The sequence below is a fragment of the Dendroctonus ponderosae genome, unplaced genomic scaffold (genome assembly GCF_020466585.1).
Source record: "Dendroctonus ponderosae isolate FM_Combo_2020 unplaced genomic scaffold, Dpon_F_20191213v2 Dpon_F_20191213_1, whole genome shotgun sequence".
Lineage (NCBI taxonomy): Eukaryota > Metazoa > Arthropoda > Insecta > Coleoptera > Curculionidae > Dendroctonus > Dendroctonus ponderosae.
In genome coordinates, this window is record NW_026017110.1 from 60,807,506 (window position 1) to 60,829,638 (window position 22,133).

The 22,133-nt window shown below is 35.3% G+C and overlaps 1 protein-coding gene across 3 annotated transcripts in view; it reads right to left on the minus strand.

Moving 5' to 3' along the window:
• LOC109541052 (small conductance calcium-activated potassium channel protein) overlaps positions 1-12,724 on the minus strand; it is a 70,531-nt gene extending 57,807 nt beyond the window's left edge. For all 3 annotated transcript variants that reach the window (XM_019909732.2, XM_048663622.1, XM_019909733.2), the window contains exon 1: positions 12,543-12,724. The gene's annotated coding sequence lies outside the window, so the exon portion shown is untranslated. The remainder of the gene's footprint in view (positions 1-12,542) is intronic.
• Between the last annotated feature and the right edge of the window lie 9,409 nt (positions 12,725-22,133).

Sequence of the window (22,133 nt, forward strand, 5' to 3'; positions counted from 1 at the left end):
TTTATTTTATGATAGTGCCCGGAGGAAACGGGATGTAATATACAATCAGGCTGACAAATGTGTCTTTGTGAAGAAGTTTCCCTTTTATTCAATTTGGTAGCAAACCGTATTTTTCACGGCTGGAAGAAGTAATAAAAAGTGAATTTTTTTTCCGTAATGGGATAAGAAGCCGGTGGACAATGAGCAGCTCACCTTATGTTTTTGCTATTTTCAGAGCAATTTATTTCTGTATAAGTTGCAGCTAATCTAATTTTAAAATACTCCCATTCGCGCTAAGTATAGTGACAAATCCTGATCAATTGTGAGAAATTCTTTAAATTTTGAGACGGAATAAACCGCTAAAGTACAAAAATAAATTAGCTAATTAGACTTTACGGTCATCGAACCCAAAGATACTAAACATGGATATCGAGAGCCTAGTGTGCGGAAAATAATTTCGCGGTGATAAATGAGCTTCCAGTAATCAATATTGTGACACCCAAACTTTAGGAGAGGTTTCCTAAATGTGATAAATTATCGTTAATATACAGCCCGAGACCATAAAGAGACTGAAACAGGAGCAAAGACTTGCGACTCAAATAAAACGTCTCTTTCTTTTATCAAATTCCATCATGCGGAACAAGGTTGCAAAATTCCAGCCACATTGTTCTAATTAACTGAGGTAATAAGGGAAATGTTGCTTCATTGTTCTAAGCCTCTTCATCAACCTGATGTAGAATCACTCTTCTCTTCACCCTGTCGAGGGCATGTCACTTTTTAGCCGTATATTCAAAACCGCCCAATTTTATTATTAATTATTTTAACTTTCTGCTGAACGCCTCGAAAGTGGAACAGTATAAAAGAATGGTTGATCTTCGAGAAATGAACCAAGAAGATGTTATCAATAATGTTTGCTCATACTCCGGGAAAATCCTTTTAAACTTTATGACCCAAAGGAATAAAGCAAATTTTGAATTTCCTTGCAAACGGTGCAAAGTGCAAGCTGTTACAAAATCTGCAAGTAAAACAATGAAATTTAATGAAAAATTCTCCAATCTGAAATGAAGGATTCGAATTACAAGCTTAACATGCTTCATTCTCCCGATTGCCTAATTTCACTAGATAAATTCAGAGTGTGCTTTTGAAAGTCCCTTGATAACAGCCAATTAACGCCATTCAGTAATCTGCTAGCTATTTTACATTAGTGCCCGGTAGTTTTAATCAATATATCTCTGGACTACCTTTTTGGGCTTCGACTATGAGCGTGAGTAAATTTCTAATTTGAGACGGGATTTTACTATATTTGACACCCTTGAACGAATAAATAGGGCAAAAGTAATAAATGTTGAAATAAAAACGATAATAACATTAAATAAATTTCTATCGACACCCCAGGCGCATTTCTTTGCTGATAGAGCGATTTTATTATTTAGCCATCTGGTTAAGGTCAGTCAACACATGAGAGGTATTTCTATTTTCCGGTTTCACAAATATCCAATAGTAGTTCCATATCCCCTTTAGGATTGCTACACTGGCTTTCCTTTCCCTTTTCGATTATCATTTTCTCGAATTCCCTTGTCATATCATTTCACGTTGCTGACCTTGGTCTGTCGATTGGTCGCCCTTTAAACAATAAGGCAATTTAAACTTTTTTCCTCTTCAATGTTGCTTTAAGACACCTACGTAAATAATCGATCTTTTGCTGACACTTTGGTATTTATTTTATGAAAAATTAAACATCTGTTTGTTTGCCTTGTCTGTTTCCAGCGATAGCTTTTCTTGCTCCACTAGTTCGCGCTTTGAAAAGCTACATGACATATGAAGTGCGATGCTTTCCACCTTGGCAAAAATGCACATAATTCCTGCTGAAATTCATGGCGCAATGAAAGCAACTGAAACATGTAAATCTGTAATTTTGCGGAGAGAAATTATAAATGAAGATCCTGGGCTCATTCCGCATAGAACTATACTCTGGGGTCCGTCGTCTACACTGTTGCAGATAGAATTATCACTATTTCGCAACTGAGCCACTTTAATTAACTTTTCTGTTAAGAGCGAGTTTGCTAGTATAACAGCAAATTTTCAATTAGTTAGGTGATTTGCAACATCAATTCATTATTATGGTCCAAACGTTCCTGATTTGTAATATTTATCTGCTTTTCCTCAATTTGTTGAACTTGAGTTGAATTGAGTGCATTGAACAGTGAAAATCACAAATTTTTTGGTTTTTTTTTAGAGTAGTAAAGCTGTGTATGAAGCTGAATAACACGTAACTTTTGGCCCAAGAAATCGTAATTCAAATGGCCCAAATTCTACAAAATTTCCATCACCAGGACGCGATGAATCCAACGCGCTAAGTTCTTTCCGTAACTGTGGACATTGTTTGGAAAATCCCAGCTTTAAGTGGTTTAAAATTTTCAATTATATTGACTGCAAAATATTTTGTTTTGTTATAAAAATCGAGCTATGTTCTGTCCATACCCGGCCATCCAGAGTGGGCATTGTTCCTTGAACCCGAGAAAGTCTGTTATTCCGGTTTGCGTGAACTGAAATAAGGGTATTGAGCCATCTAACTATGAACAAATAGTTTCGTTGTATTCGGATATGTTCATTCAATAACAATTTGTTCTATTTCTTTGTTTCAACACTGGATTGGGGAACAATGAGTTCACTATTGTTTTACCGTAGAATTGCTGACGGTGAAACCTGAATGGTATTCAAATGAAATATACCCGGAAAAGGGTTTGGTTTCTGTTCGAATGAAATAATTAGCTTCCCTAGATGTCAATGAAAAGTCCCAAAGGAATTATTCTTGCGTTTCTGGAATCAGGTGAAGTTTACGTTGAAAAGTTTTCCCAATATTTGCAATAACCCCAACGGTATAGGAACAAGAAACGATAACTACAGAACCGATTCAAAGTAAATTACAGTTGAACAGCTGGAAACCTAATTGATACATAAATTAGAGTGTATCGATTCAAACTGACCCCATACAACACACCTTCCAATCTAAATATACATTTGAAATGCACGTTTTCCAGGTCATGTGATACTAAAATTCAATATATCAACCGTGTAATTTCTACATATTAAAAAATGTGCTTGGTAAATTTACGACTATTAACAGAGAAATGGAAAAGCCTGTACAGCAGTTCGATATGTGGCTAGTTGCTAACTGAAATAAGATATTGTTTGTTTAAAAATGTACGTTCTAAGATAATGCGTAACATGGACTTATAAGCGGATATATGGTGGAAGGATGCAAGTTTTAATGAAGCTATTTAAAAACATCCGCATCCCACGACCTTAGGAAGGAAAATAGAAACTACTTGGGGCTAAACTATTCTCTCGTTAGTTTTACGACCAGCACTCAAGCAAAATGCTAATTTGGTGGAGATAATAATATATTTCGCAAAATTCAAAGTGTATTGATCTTTAGAGGTGCGAAATATCATATTAAACTGAAAGGCTATCAGGAAAATGTCTCTCACAGCTTATAAGTTGGAAGCACCTCAGGAAGATAAACATATAAACTATAACCACTCGGGTCAAAATGAGATGATTAAGCTACTGCTGAGTTATGTATTTGAAATTATTAAAATTGTTTAAGGTTCATGTAAATCTCTAACTTTTTATTAAAACCAAAATTTGGACTTAACCTTTAACTTGACTCGATGTGAAAGTTAAAACAATACCGTGTTCCAGTTCAACAGCAATATGTTATATAAATACCATTCGATATTTCAAATGGCTCAAACACCTGGAAATATTGGTCTCGCAGGAAACGTATTTTCCACAGCTGCAATTTCAAGTTGGTTGGATATTAATTGAGCCGTTAAGAAACAAATGCTCCATTGGAACAATAGGATATTTTGAAAAAGTATATCCGATAATCAATCGGTAATTTCTACTCAAAATTAGGTGTGCATAATTATCTCAGCCTAGAAACTCAAGTAAACTTTCAAAGTATTTGATCCTTATTGAAATTCGCTGTTCATATTTTAGCATTAATTTGGCTTAACGTGCTTACATTTCGCTATTGTTCAGTATCTCCTCTGATCATTAAATACCACAAAATCTCCATAGTTCTTTTATTAGACATGGAAAGCACAAATACATCATTATCCTGATTAAATTGAAAGCAAATTCCTATTTTGAAAAGAACGAAAATTGGAAATAGAAGCCCAGTTCTGTTTAATCGCAATTAATATCAATACTATACACAGAAGAATGTCCAAATAGAACCGCTAACATCGTAAATTGTGAAAATTAAACCAAAAAATAATTTGGATTTTTTGCCACTTTAATTGCACTAAAGAAGCACACCGACCATTTCCAAAAACAAACGACTTTATCTATAGAATCAGCCTCGATTTAATTGTAATTTGAAAAGCAAACTGTAAATTATCCATTCGATTAGTACTCCTTTTTATGACGCCATAAAATGTTATTGATTGAAGCGGCTTTAAAGGCTGTAAAGCAGGAAATAGTTTCATTCTAGATGATGATTGGCTGTGTAAGCTCATCCAATACGTTAATCTACTAAGTAGTGCAGGCTGCTAAAATTTAATTAACTGAAGTTAAATAGGAAAAACAGGCAACCCTAATAAGGAATCTTCCTTAAAACCCTTTCAGCAATAGATCGTAGAGCCTAATCTAGATAAAATGTTTCGATTCCAATCAGTTGCACAATATTCTGATGCGGCGTTTTATTGTCTTACCATAACTAATGGTTTCCATGAGCATAATTAAAATCATCCAATTATCACCATTCCTGGAGCCTCAAAAATGATAATCAACCAGTGATTTGTCACAGTCTCAGTCTAACGTTCCAAAGTATTATTGCATGATTTTGACAAATTAAATGCTTTACATATCAAACTGTTCAGCAACGCGCGAGCTCAATGCTGTTTAAGCAAATCAGCAGTAGGCTAATGTCTCCTCGAAGCGACGCTGAGTTTTAAAGGACTGCCAAGGGGTAATTTTAGTAATATTTTGTTGAATGACTCGAGGAATAATCAGAATTTAAGCAGATACATATTCACCATCATATGATTTACCCACCTACACGAAAGCTCATGCGCGTATTTCCATACTTATTATCTATTTACTCATTGGTCAATAATGACCTACAGACATAGACTTTCCGAAAGGTCGCAGGCTGGGCCAACTATATCTAGTAAATTTAGAACCCAAAATAAAAGCTCTAGCATTTCATTTGATTCAGAAATGGGTATGAATTATTATCGCTGTTGTTTCCGGTTTACGTCGTGCTAAATATCACAAATTAGATACTAAAACCGAAAAAATCATTGAAAACACGTGTGGCTGATGAAGTGCTCTTCGGTTCAACTTCATATTATATTCATGCTAACGACATAGAAGGATAACTTAGCCCTCGATGTAATGGATTTAGTCAGGAAAGACGATTTAAGAGAGTAATTTAGAAATAATTACTTAAATTTAATATCTTAGGAAAAGAGCAGAGCTACACCGTATTCCATCATACTATATATAAATTGATTTCCACTGATATATCAAACGTTCTTTTGCTCGCTTACGATTTGACTTCTTTTCCAGCAATACAACATCGTAAATCTTTTTGAAAGCACATCCCTACCTAATAAAGCACCTTTTCAGTAGCTTGCGTTCTGAATTATGTCGTTAGCTTCTATTTTTGACGTTTCCGGCAAATAAGATGCTCCCGGCAAGTCCACTCAAAGAAATGCGTTTAGACTGTTAAAAAAATATTACCAAAACCCGCCTTCAGGAAACGTTTTAGCACCGATTCGGTTTAAATTGTTTAGAAGAAAATTAGCTTTTCTTGTATTGAAGTACGTTTACCCAAACCTTCCATTCTGTCGTTGACACTTTCGTTGCACTCTAAAAAACACAGACGTAAATAAAGTCCTGGAGAGACTCTTTCACCAGATTTTAATATTTAATGAAGAACAGTCGAAGGTAAATATCCTTCTTGCGTCTTTTATATTTTGTCAATTATACGCTAATTTTCCTCAACTCTTTGCTTAATAGGCGCAAGATTTGTATAATACAATTTGGTTTTCTGTTAAGGTGATGTTCCTTGGGATTTAACGCAAACTTTCGAGGTGAATTCATAATTAATGAACACCGTTTCTTCCGAAAAACCTTTGCTGGATTGATGATTAATTATGCAACATCTTAATTTAAAACCGCTGTTATAAACTTTTCCCACAGTGTTTGCTGAATGTTGATTAATTTTTCCTGAAAAGCGAACTTTTATGAAGAATTAACTCAAAATATACTAGCAGTAAAGAAGAACCATTAAAGTTCGTCATTTTTTAGATGTTTTATCCCTGAAGCAGTTTCAGATTAATAAAACAAAAGGACTCAAAACATCGGAAATAACATTACAGTTTTATTTAAAGGTGCTAGAAAATTTGCTACCATTACTTGCTTTATTTCTCTTTAGTTTAAGCCTTAAAGGATTCAAATTCGACCCATATAAATGTGTTTCGACGTTCTTTTTCTTGTGAATGTGTTCTCAGGATTTGCGTAAAACTTCCTTTGTTGTTGCGAACACAGCGAGGAAAGTTTACGCCATAAAAGGATCATTCAGAAATATGTACGAAAGATATTGAGTTGATATCTTATTGCCCTGGTGTAGAAAAAACAGCAGAAACCATCGGCAATGTTTCTCAATGATCTAAGATAAAAAAAAGAGCTACAAAAAATTGAGCTATCGCACGGAAAAGGTCAAATTCAATGACACTTGGAAAAGGAAAAAAATAGATTCACATTACAAATCATGTTTGAACATCTCCAGCACAATTCCAGGGCTTCAAAGCTTAAAAATTCAAGGCACGAAAACCTGTTAATATAATGGAGATATGGAAACTCAACATCAAGGCCATAAAAAGCAAATTCTTATTAAAAACGAGATATTGAACTACACATATTTTTAAAATTTAATGGATTGATCTTGAAAGAGTCTAGTTAGGTACCAACGTACTAAATTGGGTTCAGGAAAAATGCTTTCTGAGTGTATTAGTTCCCAATTTTTGGTGGAGCTCTAAAAAATCGATGACTGCAGCATTAATTTGAAATTGCTTTTTGAGTTATGGGATGATCGGAAGGTTGGTTGACATGGAGCCCGTTGGTCTTGGACATTTTCCAAACTACAGCATATAATAAATTCACGAGATCCTTGTTGCATCACACAGCACATTCCATTAATAATCTATACCCTGTTTCGCATCCAACGTGGAAAAACAGTCTTTGTCAAATAAATTGTTTTGGTTCTTATTATATGCGGACCTTTCTGTCACTCCGAAGAATATCGGGTTTCCACTTGCTGTTCTTTCATATCCCTTTACCTTTTTCTATTGGAAATATGTCAGAGCAAGATTATGAGAAATATTATTCTTATCGGCCGATTTTATTTCTCGATGGGCGCTAAATATTTTTCAAGGGACGTTTTCTGGCTCGTCAGCTTCATGACAAATCATCATTACACCAGCTGTCTGAAAATCCTCGTTTTGAGCGACATTTTTGCCAGTGAGTTGCACGCAATCGAAATGGATCGCAGTCGAACATGACGACCATATCCATTAAAACATTAAAACGTTATTACCGATGAGGAATAAAAATGGAATTTTTCTAGAAAACTAACTTTCAATGATTCAATCAGGGCAAAGGATAATGCTCAAATAAGAACTGCTCCAATAAAATAAATCCAAGTCAATTCTTCATAATTTGAGCATTTTCAGTGGGCTGAAGTAGAAAATGAAATATGTTAAATTTTAACTGGACTCTCAGCAAAAAATCTGAATTGAATTAAGAATAACGTTGTTTGCAAAGTAATTAAAGTGTTTTATTTACTCAAATGTACATGTCGGTGGGTGTCGATTCAAGGTTAATGGGTTAATGGTAGTGACGATGTTTGTCCTAGAAATAATGATTTACGCACGTGTGTCCGTCCCTTGACCATAATGACACTGGATTCAGTTGTAATTTTGCGGCAGAAATAATGCATAAAACTTCATCCAATACCCTGAATTGTAAAAAAAAATCTGATAAAACCTGAAGTTTTGCATATGGGTTTTAGTCTGCCTGAGAATATGGAAATATTTCCATTCCTTCCACTTCATTCCTATGCAATTTTCCCCGTCAAACATTCAAGGATTGACATCGCAGAAGTTATACAGCGACAGAGTCACTTCAAATGCATTTATTTATGTTTAAACGCGCCTCCTGCATAGTTGAGAGCAATACGAAGAAATTTGCATGTTTAAATTGCAGCTGGGTTTTGTGATGTTCGATTAATTTCAAACCGTCGATTCCTTTCTTCAGTTCACTTCGACGCTTTGTCTTACTTTAATTGATTTCCGTTACGACTAGCTGAAGGAGAAACAGATTAAACTCGCTTGATTAATAGTTATTTTTATCCTGAATAGTTGATGGGAAAATTGCTCTGTCCTTATGTCGTTCACAACAGACAATCGATGATTTTCGAATCTTATTCTGCTGGCTTATAAAAGACATAAACAGAATTAGTTAAATCCAAAGATAGTCTCTCTTAAAACTATTGAAGTTTTGTGGGACAATTGCCATTAGTTCTCAATTAGAAATCAGCATTAATTCCATAACTTTCATGCTTTGGAAATGATCGAAAAATGTTTCAATCCTGGAGTCCAGCTCTGTTTTGAATAAATAATTCAAGAATTCATAAAATCTCTGAATTGTAATTTATAGGTAAGTAGATAAAACCAGAGCAGGAAAGTTCGAATTACATTTTTCGCTTAATCTTCAAATTGAGCACTTCCCCTTTCATAAGTTCTCTTAAAGGACAATTCAATTTTTTTATGACTTCAACGACTTTCCAGCCGATTAGCCCGATGCTTTAATTCTGGCTCACTTTTATTCGAATTATTGGCTGCAGCTACGCTAAATGCAAATAGCTAATGTAATTGCAATTTGCAAAATGAAAATAAAGCATAAAGCGAAGTTTTTGGCCGAAGCAAGCGATCGTAACTAAATGCAAATACCCATTAGGCAAAAAACAACCATAAAGTAAAAATTGAAAATGTTCTTTCTATTTATATATTTTTTTTGAGTTGTGTAAACAACCACGTTGTTGCATTAACAGAACGCAAATTTGCTCAGTTAAGGAAATTTCATAAGAACGGATTGATCTAAAACTGGGGATTTTTCGGGCTTTCAGCCCGGCCGGGAAAATAACTTCTTTCGGACCTCTGAAGATGCCGGTGAAGCCTCAAGAAGAAATTATTTTCCACGACGGCCTAAAAGCCCGAAAAACTTACCAGTTTCAGGCAAAGACGGTGAAGACTCAAATTGTTTGATAACACGAATTGAGATGTTTGTATGACAAATCATGTTAAATCTTTTCATGCCCTAAAGTTTCGCAAACCAAATCCTATTGAAAAAAGTTTTACGCAAATTGGCCAGTGAAAACATCCGCAAGGAAAAGTAAACAAGCAAACACATTTATGTGGGTCAATTTGCGACCTAAGTTTGGCAAGAAGTAGAAACTGCTCGCAAGTATATATATGAGCATGAAAACTCGAATTATATACAAAATTACTTGGTCTAGTTTGATGCGTAAAGGCTAGTTTAGAGGGTTTACTATATGATTGCTTGCATGCAGGCGTGCATAAAATTAAGTAGGATAAACCATCGGACCATTTAATTCATTTTTCCGATAAGAAATCCTAATGATAAAGGTTTTCTGAAAACAAGCTGAATTTATTTACGTGACATGATACATCTGTGTAGCGAAGTTGTATTGATTAAGTGGACCTATTTCCCTTTGTTTTGTTCTATTTACTTACACGGGCATGATATGAGCTTTATAGCCATGGAGGTATGGCGGACTAAATAATGACTTATGTAAATTTCGTTCTCTACACGATATATTTACTGCTTTTCTATTTACATAAAAACGCGTATTTAAATCGTGTTCAAGGGTGTATTGCAAATTGCTCCTAAATGCATGCAATGCAGCTTTAATCCCGTTACTTCTTCGATTTTTGTTGAAATCGAACGTATACATTATTACAGACTTATTACTATTTTAATAACTTCGTCCGCAACTTCGAATTTGACGTCACCGATGACGATGCCATATGTCGTAAGAAACCGATAATCGAACGTTTGGCGATTCTCCCAATCCTCTTTCGTTTCGGTTCTGGATATGTTATCTTTGGCTCAGACTAGCTTCAAAACAGAAAAATCGAGAAAATTACCAGACCCGTGTATAAAACACTTTGCAATAATTTCCACGTTTATTGACCAGCGCCGAATTTGTTTGAAAATCTTGTTTATTTAATTTCAGTTTCAGTATTTAAGTATTTACTCACTGAAAATGGCTGTAATTTACTGCACCGAAGCTGCCGATTATTGGAGGAAATAGCGCGCAAAATTGATCAACAGCTACTTAAGCAGTTTGAACAAATTAATGATTTTCAGATGGTTTTTCTACTCAGTCTTTTGTTATTGCAGCAGCCAAAATGAAGCGAGAAGCGAGAGAAGCCCCTTGGCTTTTCCACACAAAAGCAGCATTTATATCACACACAAATCTAACAACCTTTTACATGTCACTTGCTAACTGTTTACGTCTGGGTGTTGTCACAGATAATAAAAAGTTGTTTTTCACCTTCATGTTCGGGAAAACTCGTCTTCAAGGGAATTCAGGGGAATTTCATATTTAAGTCTCAATGCCTCAAATAATAACATTGATAACAGCAGGTCAGGTAAAACATATACTTCTTCAAAGCAGTTCTAAGCACACTTATGCCATTAGAAAAATAATAATAAAAGCTAATCTGTAACTAAATGTTATTAAGAAAAACTTGACAAAGAATTTGTTGTAAAAGGACATTTTTTATCAGCTCCTCCACGACCGGATAGTTTTGTAACATTCGGTTACAATTTTTGCTTCTTCAGTTGACTCAAGGTTGAAACCGACATTGACCTGCGTAATAATTTTGATAACGAAGGGATGTGGATGTAAAATAAAGTCCCATGTTTTCTCGACGCGAGTAACAGTTATTAAGGACCTTGAACACACGGGGTTAATTCAATTAATGCAAAACTGTACACAAACAAGTGCCAATATTGGCCAAAAACGGTACATTTTGCGCTCCTCTAAAATTAGCCCTCAATGTACCTCAGCAAATATGTCTGGATAATAAAAGTAGAATTTTAATTATTTTGGAGCGGATTACCTAAAACGTTTCACATTAAAAAGGCCCAATTGGAGCAAGTCACTTTTTGTACTGAAGTTGCATTATCATTTAATTATGAGTGTTATTTTATGTCCAATATCTACTAGTCTGCTTATTGGCATAAAGGCTGTGAAGAAGTTGCCATTGAATGGAGTCTTAATTACATTTTCATTTTAAAGTGTATCACGTCTTGCTTCGAAGTTGCCCTTTAGGAAATGTCACGGAAAATATTGTCGACTGCTTAAATTTAGAAATGGAATTATTGCATTCCATTTTTAGAATATACTGGCAATCGCGGCTTTTACTCCACCAGTTCTTTATCAGATTTGATATTAAAATAAATAGTTTTTTGGCGGCCTAAATGGAGTGCATATAATTGCGATGATTTACCGATATATCATACGAAGAATCTCAAAAACTGTGTCAAATAAACATGAAAATATGTACCAAATAAAGAGGTCCCATTAGTATGCAGCCTATGATACTCGATATACATGTTCATCCCGGATCAGTAAAGTTTACCCTTCTTAGCCCTAATAATTCGAACCCTTTACTGGAAATCCAAACTAGCAGCTGCCAAGAGTATGAAAATAAATTTCAGATTTGTATTTCCTGCGGGCAACATTAGAGTTGAAGCATCTCTTGAGAAATTTTATTGGTCTTCGATCAACAAGCTTTGAAGATAGCTGATAGTGGATGGATGATCATTTTCGAACAAATGGATTCGTTTAGTGTAATGCAAAATGACACCGGTTTTAGTCGAAAACTGGGCAGAACACACGACCTGATCCGTTCTAGCCCTAATGAAAAGTCATCATCAATTAAATCATGGCCTTGACATGTCCTGTGGAATAATATGGCATTATTTTCGCGTTGATTATAATGCGAGCATATGTCAAAGGTTAAAATAACAATATTAGCTACGTATCTCTATGCCTTTGAGAAATAATTTCCAGAGTTAAAAGTTTGCGGGGAAAACCCGCAGCTTCAGAACAGCAACAATTTCTTAATCAAAAGCGGGTTTAGAATTTTAAATGAAAATATTTTTAAACATTTTACTATTTCTGTTCTCTAGGCTGAGCGTTAAATATTATTAGCAAGAACTTCCAGTCATCAAGGAAACAAAATTAGTGCCGGCATTAAAAATTCAATTGATTCAATATTTAACAGTTTCGAGTTATACACTCAATTCAATTGAGGTTATGAAATGCATTGTGGAGGGGATGAAACGATGGAACTGTACACGTGGCACTATCACTGACACATGGAAAAGTGCCAGTTAAAAACCGAATAAAATTTCAAATTTGAAAATTGAAAAAATTAAAAGTTTGAATTTACCTTTATTCATGATGAAAATTAAGGCAAAGAAGGTCACGCTCCCCCGAGGAAGGCATTGGAGAGGCACTGAAAATGAGTGAAGCATTTCAGAGAGTTGTCATAAAATTTTTCGGAAACCGCTTATTTTCAAGAAAATACGATTAGTTTTGCCGGCGACATCAACTTTACACTCTCTCACAATTTCTCCGACTAGACTACACGCTTTGACGCTTATGTTTTCGACGCCGGATTTCGGCATCGCAACGCCGATGTGCGCCGCCTCCAATGTAATTCCAGTGCCGTCCAATACCATGGACACAGGACATTGCACCGGTAAATTTCATTATTGCAACATTTCTTAAACTAGCCAAGGGTTTCAACACAATTGGCCCGAAGGTTCATGCAGAACATTTCAATCTTCCACTTGCCAATTTTCCTTTTTTGTCTCAATCTAGAAGGCTTTCAGATAAAAATCCATCCGGGAAAGACCCGTAATCCACAATACGAAATCGTGGAATGTAATTAGCACCTGATGGAGGAAATCCAATTAAATGTGCCACAAAGGAATGTTCTGGAACCTGTCCTGTTTCTCTGGTTCCCCAAGTGGTTTCTAGGATCATCCAGTCAAATTCACACATGCAGATGAATACATAGTAAAACAGGAGCAACTCGATTATCCTCAAACGAGGCATCCAATGGCTAACCAAGAATTCGACAATTTCTTGATACAAGAACAGATCCGAATTTTATATCCAGCATTATGGGATATGGGATGTTGTACAGAAGCCTTTGGATTGCTTTTCCGTCTTCCTGTTTGGAAGAACGTGGATTCAGTGCCGTTATGAGCCTCGTCACAAAAAATAAAACCGACTAGAAATTAGTACTCGTAAGGATTTGCGGTTTCTACTCACACACATCGAGTCGGACATAAATACGCTCATAACATCCCATCAGGTTCATTCGAGTCATTAATTTGACTGAAAAGGTTTAAAATACAAATTTTGTTTGGTGCTGAAGATGGTGAATATTGATCCAAAAATGCCTTAACCGAAAGCTGATATTTTCAGAGATACGGGATGTTAAAAGTTGTAATTTGAACTGAAGCATTTAATTTATTAAATTTGGCTGGTTTATTCAAAATAGAGCTTCACGGCCGTTTACGCTTACAGCCGGGTATTTAAAAATTATGTTTTTTTACAAATTTTATATTTACAAACAAATTGTTAAATCTCATGGCTCTCTGAGGATGCACAAACATGCACAATTTTCAAACGGTCCAAAATAAAGTATTACGTGAAATAGCAAATGCAACATGGTATCTGAGAAATATTCATCTTCACGCAGAGCTTGAAGTCTTGGTTCTTGAGCAAAAGGTCAAAAGCTATGCAAATAAACACCAAGACTACAGCCACATCAGGAAGCAGAAACTCGCCAGCTGCTAGACAGTCAGAATTTTAGGGCAGATCGAAAATAACGAAGCCCTTCGATCTGATATAAAGTTTTGTTGAAAGCCTACAAAAAAGCTAACAAATGAAAAACTATTATTAAACTGAAACTTTTCCAGCATGTTGCCGGTATTGCTGATTTACATGGATGTGTCTATATATTCATTCGGATTTCACATGTGGCACCCAATTCTCGATTCTTTCCCGAGGGCATCCCATAATACTGTAAACATGTTCCCTGATCCTTCTGGTCATTGATATTCGTTTAGCTTGTGTGAACGTTTTTCGATTCGATTTTGCAATCGCTGAAAACGGTAATTATAGAACTTATTCAAATATGCGGAATAAATTTGCGCAACAAGCGCCAAAGGCATATTTAATAAAGCTTTAAAACGGACATTTTAATTAATGCAGTTGTTCAGCTGAATCCAATAAATCCGACTAATTTTCTTATTCTTAGAAAACTGGAAAGCGTCTTAGTGGTTACTTAGAACTGAATTAAAGGTCGCTGTACGGTAACTGAATAAAGTGGCAAATGGAGCAAGTTTACTGTCTAGTCTCACTAGCGTTAGGGGAGGTTTAGCTGTAATCAAAGACTTGCTCTTTCTTCTTTTTTCAGTCGATAATTGCATTTTCCGCCAATTGTTTGAAAAGACCCTACATAATTATTGCTCTAAAAAGCCTTCTAGAATGGCATTAGCATTTATATGACTCGACTTTGTGAAGTTAGAAATGTTAAATAAATATTTTGAGGTTGTTAAATGTTTATTAAGACTGAACGTAAGAATCGAAAGGCCGTAGGCTTTCTCGGTAACACTGCTAAAATATTTGCTCGCCCTCCAGGAAAATGAGTATCAAGTCAAAGCCGTCGCTTAAACTTTTAAGAAAAAAAGCAATTTGTACCTTGTTCCGAGATTCTGGCTGGAAAATGAGGAATTCCTGGTGAGAATTTACTTTCTTATTACCATGCGCTCAAAATTAAATTGCAAAGGCTCATGGAAACTTTACAATACCTCGCAGTGCATTGTTATCCATGTTAGATCATTGTTGAAAAACTACACAGCAAGAAAAATTTCCTAACTTGTATAATAATTTTCGACTTCTATCTAAACCAAAAAAGCTAGTTTTCCCGATCCAATTACACATACACTCCAAACTTGCAGGTATTGAGGACAATAAAGGAAAAGCTGTCGTATTCCCAACAAAAATTCTGCATGGTTGGTAAAACCTTAACAATATAACTTGAGTGTTCTATTCTGTATGGTCTGCGATATGACTTCTTACTATAAAATCGAACGCGATGTACTCAGCGGAGTGACTAGGAATATTGTTGCAAAAGATAAGTTTCCCAAGTATTACATTTGTGTAGATATCGCTACATTCTTCCAGGCATTTCCATTCGATTTGCTTATCGGTCGCCTTAGAAAAATATTTGCTTAGGTATTTATGCGGAAACTTTGTAGTCTGCTGTATGACGCAGCTTCGGAAGGCCTTCACAAAGTTTTCCCTAATTGCATACATAAACTTATTATTTTTAAGTTCAATTAATGAACAAAATCTGACTTAAAGTACCCTACTATGGGTCGAGTAAGATACACTTTTACTCAATTTCCATTATTCAGCGACTGAATTCCGAGCAAGCAAAAGAAAACCAATTTGGAAGCCCTGCTAGTCCTGAGAGATCATTCAGTGATTTAAAAATCCATTTCAGACGTCCAATTCCGACCAAAGTTTCCAAGTTAAAATTTTAACCGAAATTTGGACTGTCGGATATTATGATTTCTTTCTGTATTCATTGTGATCGAAACCGTATTAATATCGATCTATTCAGGACGGAAACAATCCATATACTGACCTGGTGCTTGATTTTAATATTTTATGATCGAGCTGAGCATTTTGATTGTCATAAAACTCGGTGGAAGCTTGAAATTTGTAACTAAAACTGCGAGAAAATGTCTGATAATTACAGGGCGAAAGCAATTTTTGATAATTACGATGAGCATTCGGATTGACCTTTACAGCAACTATATAGCTTGGCTTGTAATTAAAGATGACTTTAATACTTATTATTCGAAGTCGAAAGTAATTATCGAACTAAAATTTACCTTTCACCTGAAATCGGGATATCATTAAAAATTGTACGTGCTTAATGAACAGTGCGTTTTATTTATATTCAAGGAAAATCGATATACACTGAACGTCGAATCAGATTTGGATGGTTTAAAAGTTCAGTTGTCGTACTGAAATTCGAAGGAGATTCGGGAAAGGAAATACTTTGATGTTCTAACAAAATTGAAACAATCCTTCTCCTAGTATAAATGTAATTCCCTAGTCCATTCGTTCGAATGTCATCTGCCCAGGTCAGTTTACTATTCTGGTTGGGGATCGAACTTCAAATATAATAAACTTTACTTGGAGCCCGACTGCATTTATCCGCAGCGTTTCCAAAGTTTTTCTCCGAAACTTTTTAACACGTGACGTGACCTAATAATGCTTTTCATAGAGTCAAGCGAAATAATTACTAGGAAATCGTGGCTGTTATCGCCTAATATTGTCAAAAAATCAAAAATAATTTCCCAGTAACCAAATAATTAGTTTATGCTAAGACACCATCGATTTTCGCAGTATTTTGCCAGAAAAAAATGTCCTTTACATTAATATCGAAAATCCAGCAAAAACAGACCTTATTGTGTCTAGATCTGGGGCGAATTGTCTGTTGGATTGTTTTACAACGTTAAAGGATTATTTTGAGTAGCGCCGCAATTACCGTTTTTGGCACTGAGACTGAACTCTTTATTACAGCATGCCAATACAGGTCTTCAGTGTACGAATAAGCCGAGTAAATATTGACTTGAAAGTAAATACCGTCCTAAGTTCTGGAAGAGCAAATAAATTAAAGAGTACACAACATGCTATGAGGACGTTTAAGTAAATTTACAAAGCTTTACATTCTGACAAACAGAACCTTTTTTGATTGTCTTTAAAAATGTGCCTATGGGTGAGCTTCCAGATTGTTCATCAGTTTATTTGTACGCCCTTAAAAAAATGAAAAAAAACTTTACCATTAACCGCCTCATGCTAATAGCAAAGTTCAATCATTCGCCTTTATTTTAATATTCTTCCTACAGACTGATTGACTTTTTTCATTACACCATGAAAGATTTAAGAGTACAATTTTGCCGCTGGAAAGTCAATAGTACAAAACTTCCACTTCTTTTCTATAATTCTACGTCTACGGATACACTTCCTATACTGACTCAAATCTAGGACGATGCCAAAGAGTATTGATTTGCTATAATTAGGTTAGACCCCAATTTTTGTAAAAAAAATCCGCCTGTCATATATGCCCAATGCATTTTAGTTTATTTGATGTTGCTGAAGGCGACCTGAATAATTTAAAATTTTAAGTCATAGTGGGTGGCCGGTTTTCGTTAAGCGACACTTCAAAAGTTATCCCGACAGCGCGCCTTGGCATTTCACTATTATCAGGAGTTCAGAAATGGGTAGGAAATTCTGGTCAATTTTTCCGCGACTGTAGCTGCAGAAGTTCTGTTTTGAGGAAAAATGTTTGAAGAGTCAGTAACAGAGGTCACTGCTAGGAGAATAGACTAGGTGAGGAAAGCGATTGTATTATCGATTTTTTTATAATGCTTTGGTAAGACTAAGGCTGCGTGTATCCCTCTAGCTGACCAACAAAATACTAAACCTGAACTGAAAATGTTAGATTTCAATAATTTTCCACATTCAAATGGACACTGAATGATTGCATTTTTATGAGTTCGTCTGATTCATTTTTTATTTTGAAATAAAGTACTGATGAATTAAAATAAAATGCTGAATTAAGTAGACGTTACACGGACTAAATTTGACTAATTCTGGAATCCGACAAATTCTGACTGCTGAGAGGAATTTGCTTTCTGTTTGAAGCAATATTTAGTTCATTTCGTTTTCGGTTAGTCCCTGGTTTTGCGAAAAGGGGTGGATTAGATAAACTATATAAATCAAATAAAACAATACAAACATTTATATTTTGTAGTGATCCATTTTTTCCCTTGAATCGAATAATGTTACTTTTTATTACGATTTTTGATTTATGTTGAACGAAATAGTTAAAAATAAACTTCGTTTGAAAATATGCCAGAATCACCGATTTCGGGAGCAAATCTGTTTAGGTCAATTTTTATGCAACGCTGTATATTGAATGTAGGTCTTAAATTTTCTATGCAGTTGAAGCTTCAACATGAGCTTTAGCTCGTGAAATTCGGCCTAAGGACGGAAACGTTATTGCTGCAAGTCCAAAAAGTTGATTTTTCAGAACACCCTAAAAACAACAGAGATGGCCGAAATATTCAAAAACATTTCGAGATTGGCTATTTGGTTGATCTTCTAAAATTCTGGTGTCGGGATTAAAAAAAAAACGATTTTTTACCCAAGTCGGGTATGCAAAACTTTGGGAAAATGTGCATTTGTTGCTTTTCCACCCTATAGAAAATTAATCTGAGATGCTTAATTTCATTAAAACACTGACTAACAAAAAACAAATAAATGACGTTTCCATCAGAAATCAAATCGCTCTAAGCAATCAATCAGAATATATCCACTTCCAAATTTAGGACGAATTTCCCTTTGTAACGTTCATTTTGTGAGCAGTTTGGTTTAAACCAATTATTAAAAATCTGAATATTGCAAATATTTCAATAAACCTTTGAAGGAGTTTGAAATAAATAAACATTAATATATCAAGCGATTAAAACCAATGCATTTAAAATTTATTCTAAAAAACTAAATGTGTGTCATACTCAGGCAGGTTATAAAAAACTATTTTTTTAAATTAATTTCCAAAATCGCAGATTTACCATTAAATTGGACTGTTTTATTGATAACTGGCTTAACCAACCGGTACGAGCGACAATTTCAAGCGTAAATAGCGTAAGGTTAAAATTTTTATAAAAAGAAAAATGTGCGGCATACGCTAATAAATTATGAGCAATCGTAATGGTTTTTAAAAGTGGAAAATTAATTGATTACAAGCATACACGTACAGATGCTGACCTCTACAGTTGGAACCTTGAACATGCGACTTAGCCACTCGAAAACTAATACAAGAAAAAATTATTATTGGGAATTCTGCAATAGATTACGTCATTGCAGACTAATTTATCGAGCGTTTGCATTCAGCGCACTCATTGATCAACTGATGCCCGAGATCGATCGCTTTAGATGCAGGAATCTGCCCTCAATGTTAGATGGGTAGCAAAGTGCTGCCATTTGCTAGGCAGAAATTTTAAGCTAGTATGGATTGCTATACTGTAAGAAGTATTCTTCAATGTGAAATATTTCAATAAATCCAGATAAACCTGTGTAGTTTCGAAAAGTTTCACATAAAAATCAGGGGCTGTTTTAATTTGGAACTGGCGTTTTAATCTAGGGAATGGAAGGCTATTGATGAAAAATCGCCTCCTGATGCGAAAGTTCAAATTATATAGTAAATCAGAGTATTTTGAAAGTTAGTGCAACCTTAGAAAGAGTACAACGTCGCACAAAAACAGGCGACGCTGATTTTAAATTAAGTCAATTTGACGGAGGGAAAATTTGAAATATTTTATAACAAGGGGCAACATTGGAAATAGAGCAGAGCCGGTTGCTCCGTATTGATCAGGCTGACTGGCATAGTATCATAGCTATTTAGTTGTCATGGTAACGTGTTCCGCAATATTGTGTCGCCTGACGTCACATAGAGCCACTAAGTCTGCTCAATGTAAGGGGTATCGGTGGTTTTAAGCCTTTTCCGTGTCATTCACGAAATAATACGCAGACGCCATGAAGCGCCACGTGGTACAAAATTTCTAACCTGTAAAAAAGTATCTTTTAGTTGATATCCTCGCCAACCAAACCCTGAGTTAGATTTTTTTAACGAAATTGAGTAGCTTTAAGTTGAATTGGTTTTACTGTGGTATCGACCTTACTGCAGGGGTTATGTTATCAAGAGACCTTCAGGAGAACGTTGTAAACCACTAATCAAAATGGCGTACTAGTGAATAGACAAAAAGTGTCTGGACTTTTAGGAAGCCAATTGCGAAAGGAAAATATGACGAGTTTGTCTGAAAATTCTGCAAGGTTTCGTGAGTGGTGCGGCTGTTTCCATCGAGGGGCAGCCTACGCTGTTAAGCAAATTGCAAAACATGGAATTTTTCGCTAAAATTTATGGTATTCTTGAATACAACCAAATAAGAATATTAGTTGATGTAAGTCAGTAGTGAACAATAAAAGTTTCAGCACTAATTTGCTTTTTTGACTTGAGTTCTTGCTACTTGAAGTTACAAAGGAACAATTAGGTCAAGGCAACAGCTCGGTCTGCGATTTTCAGCTTAATTTGGCACCAATTAAGGCTGCTTAGCTTGCAAGGCTTTGTAGGCGTTTTAAATAGTTTTTGAATATGAATGTGCATAAATTAGCCACATTACACCGCTTTTGCTTCATGAAAACTATTCAATAAAACATGCCCGATATTTTACCGTTCGGGCAAATTCGAAAATAAATATAATGCATTCAAATATGGCAAATCCCTTTTGAAACGAATTACGGTTAACAGGAAAGTGACTGCCTCAAAGGGAATTTCCCTTTCATTTTCCTATTTATACCGAGTCGAAGCGAGAAGATAAACATCGGAACAAGCAAATTAATAAGCATCTTTTGAATTATTTAGACCAGCATCATATTAGTGAGAATTTCGAATTAACTGTGTTTATCCAGCTAAATCAATTTCGTGTCAAAAGTGATTACCTTTAATGCGGGAAATAAATTACTCTATTGATTATTCTAGTACAAAATTGTCACAAAATTATAGCATTCTAGGGCAAATGTTAAATATCATGACGCTACTGTAGAAATTTCCGAAACATGTTTGAGCTCTGAGCTGGATAACCATATTGATTTTTTTTATTTGACCTATTTAGTTCCACTTGTAGGATAGCGTTAGCATAAGCCGACTTCGGCCCTTTGCTTCAATTGCTAAATAAACCAGCTTATTGTTTGTGACATCAATCTATTGATTCGGCTTTAAAGGAATATCGTTTCCAAATTAAATCCGGGCTATTTTTATTCAGGAATTCAGGAAGTTTGGTTTCCTCATTTGTCCCTGTCGATAGCACAATTTGTGGCCCTTAATTGATTAGAAGTATGCACCTCCATGAGCTGCTATTGATTAATTTCTTAAGGATTAATATTCCCTACGTGAAATGAGCTCCAAATAATTTCCTGAAAAGTGCTGGTTTGCGTGTTGTCCCACTCAATGCAGATGAATAACTTACAAGATTCCAGCTTAGGAAGACGTAATGGATTGTCGGAAAACACAAATAGGCTCAGATATGGGAAACATGCTGAAAAATCCCACATAGACAGAGCAATACTATCAATAATGCGGCAGTTTTAAAAATAGACTCGTTCGGTGCTATTAGAATTATTAGCACTGGACAAACAACGTCAGTGCGAGCAATAATAAAGAAAACGTGCGTCGATGGGGGCACAAGCCTCGAACCTCGATCGAATATCCTATAAAACATTAACTAGTCTCTAATTTTGTCTGGAGTCTAAATATATGCCAACCTATCGATTGTATTTCCCTGTTAACCGAAAACAACCCATAAGACCAACAAAACGCGATTGCTAGAAAAAATTCAATTCTACTTCGAATAATTGGTAATTACCTTTGGGTCAGTTCGCTCAGAAGTTGTGTCTCTATTAATCTGGGCTAACCCAAAAGCCGCTTTCAGATGTGACTAATGAGAAACTAAAGTAATTATGATCCATTATACACGGAGTCATTAAGAAAAGCCCTAAAAAGCATTAAAGTAATTAAAATTAGCTTTCGTGTGACAAAGACATGTCCCACAGCAGCATGGAAGGGATTAATCAAAATTGAATGGAACGGGTAATCACATAATGAGTACTAAGTAGTACAATTATCTCGCATCTAGGACAGTTCGACACAGAGGGAGTTCCCCTTTATAGAGTTGCTCAAAAACTGGAAAAAAATTAACGTTGCCCAATTGCGGTAGGTATCGAGGGTGTCGAGAAAGATTATCTGGCAATTTAATCAGAAATGATTCGAAAAACCAACAAATTTTCCTTTGAAAGCTGAACCAATTACCATAGGCGCGAATCTTAT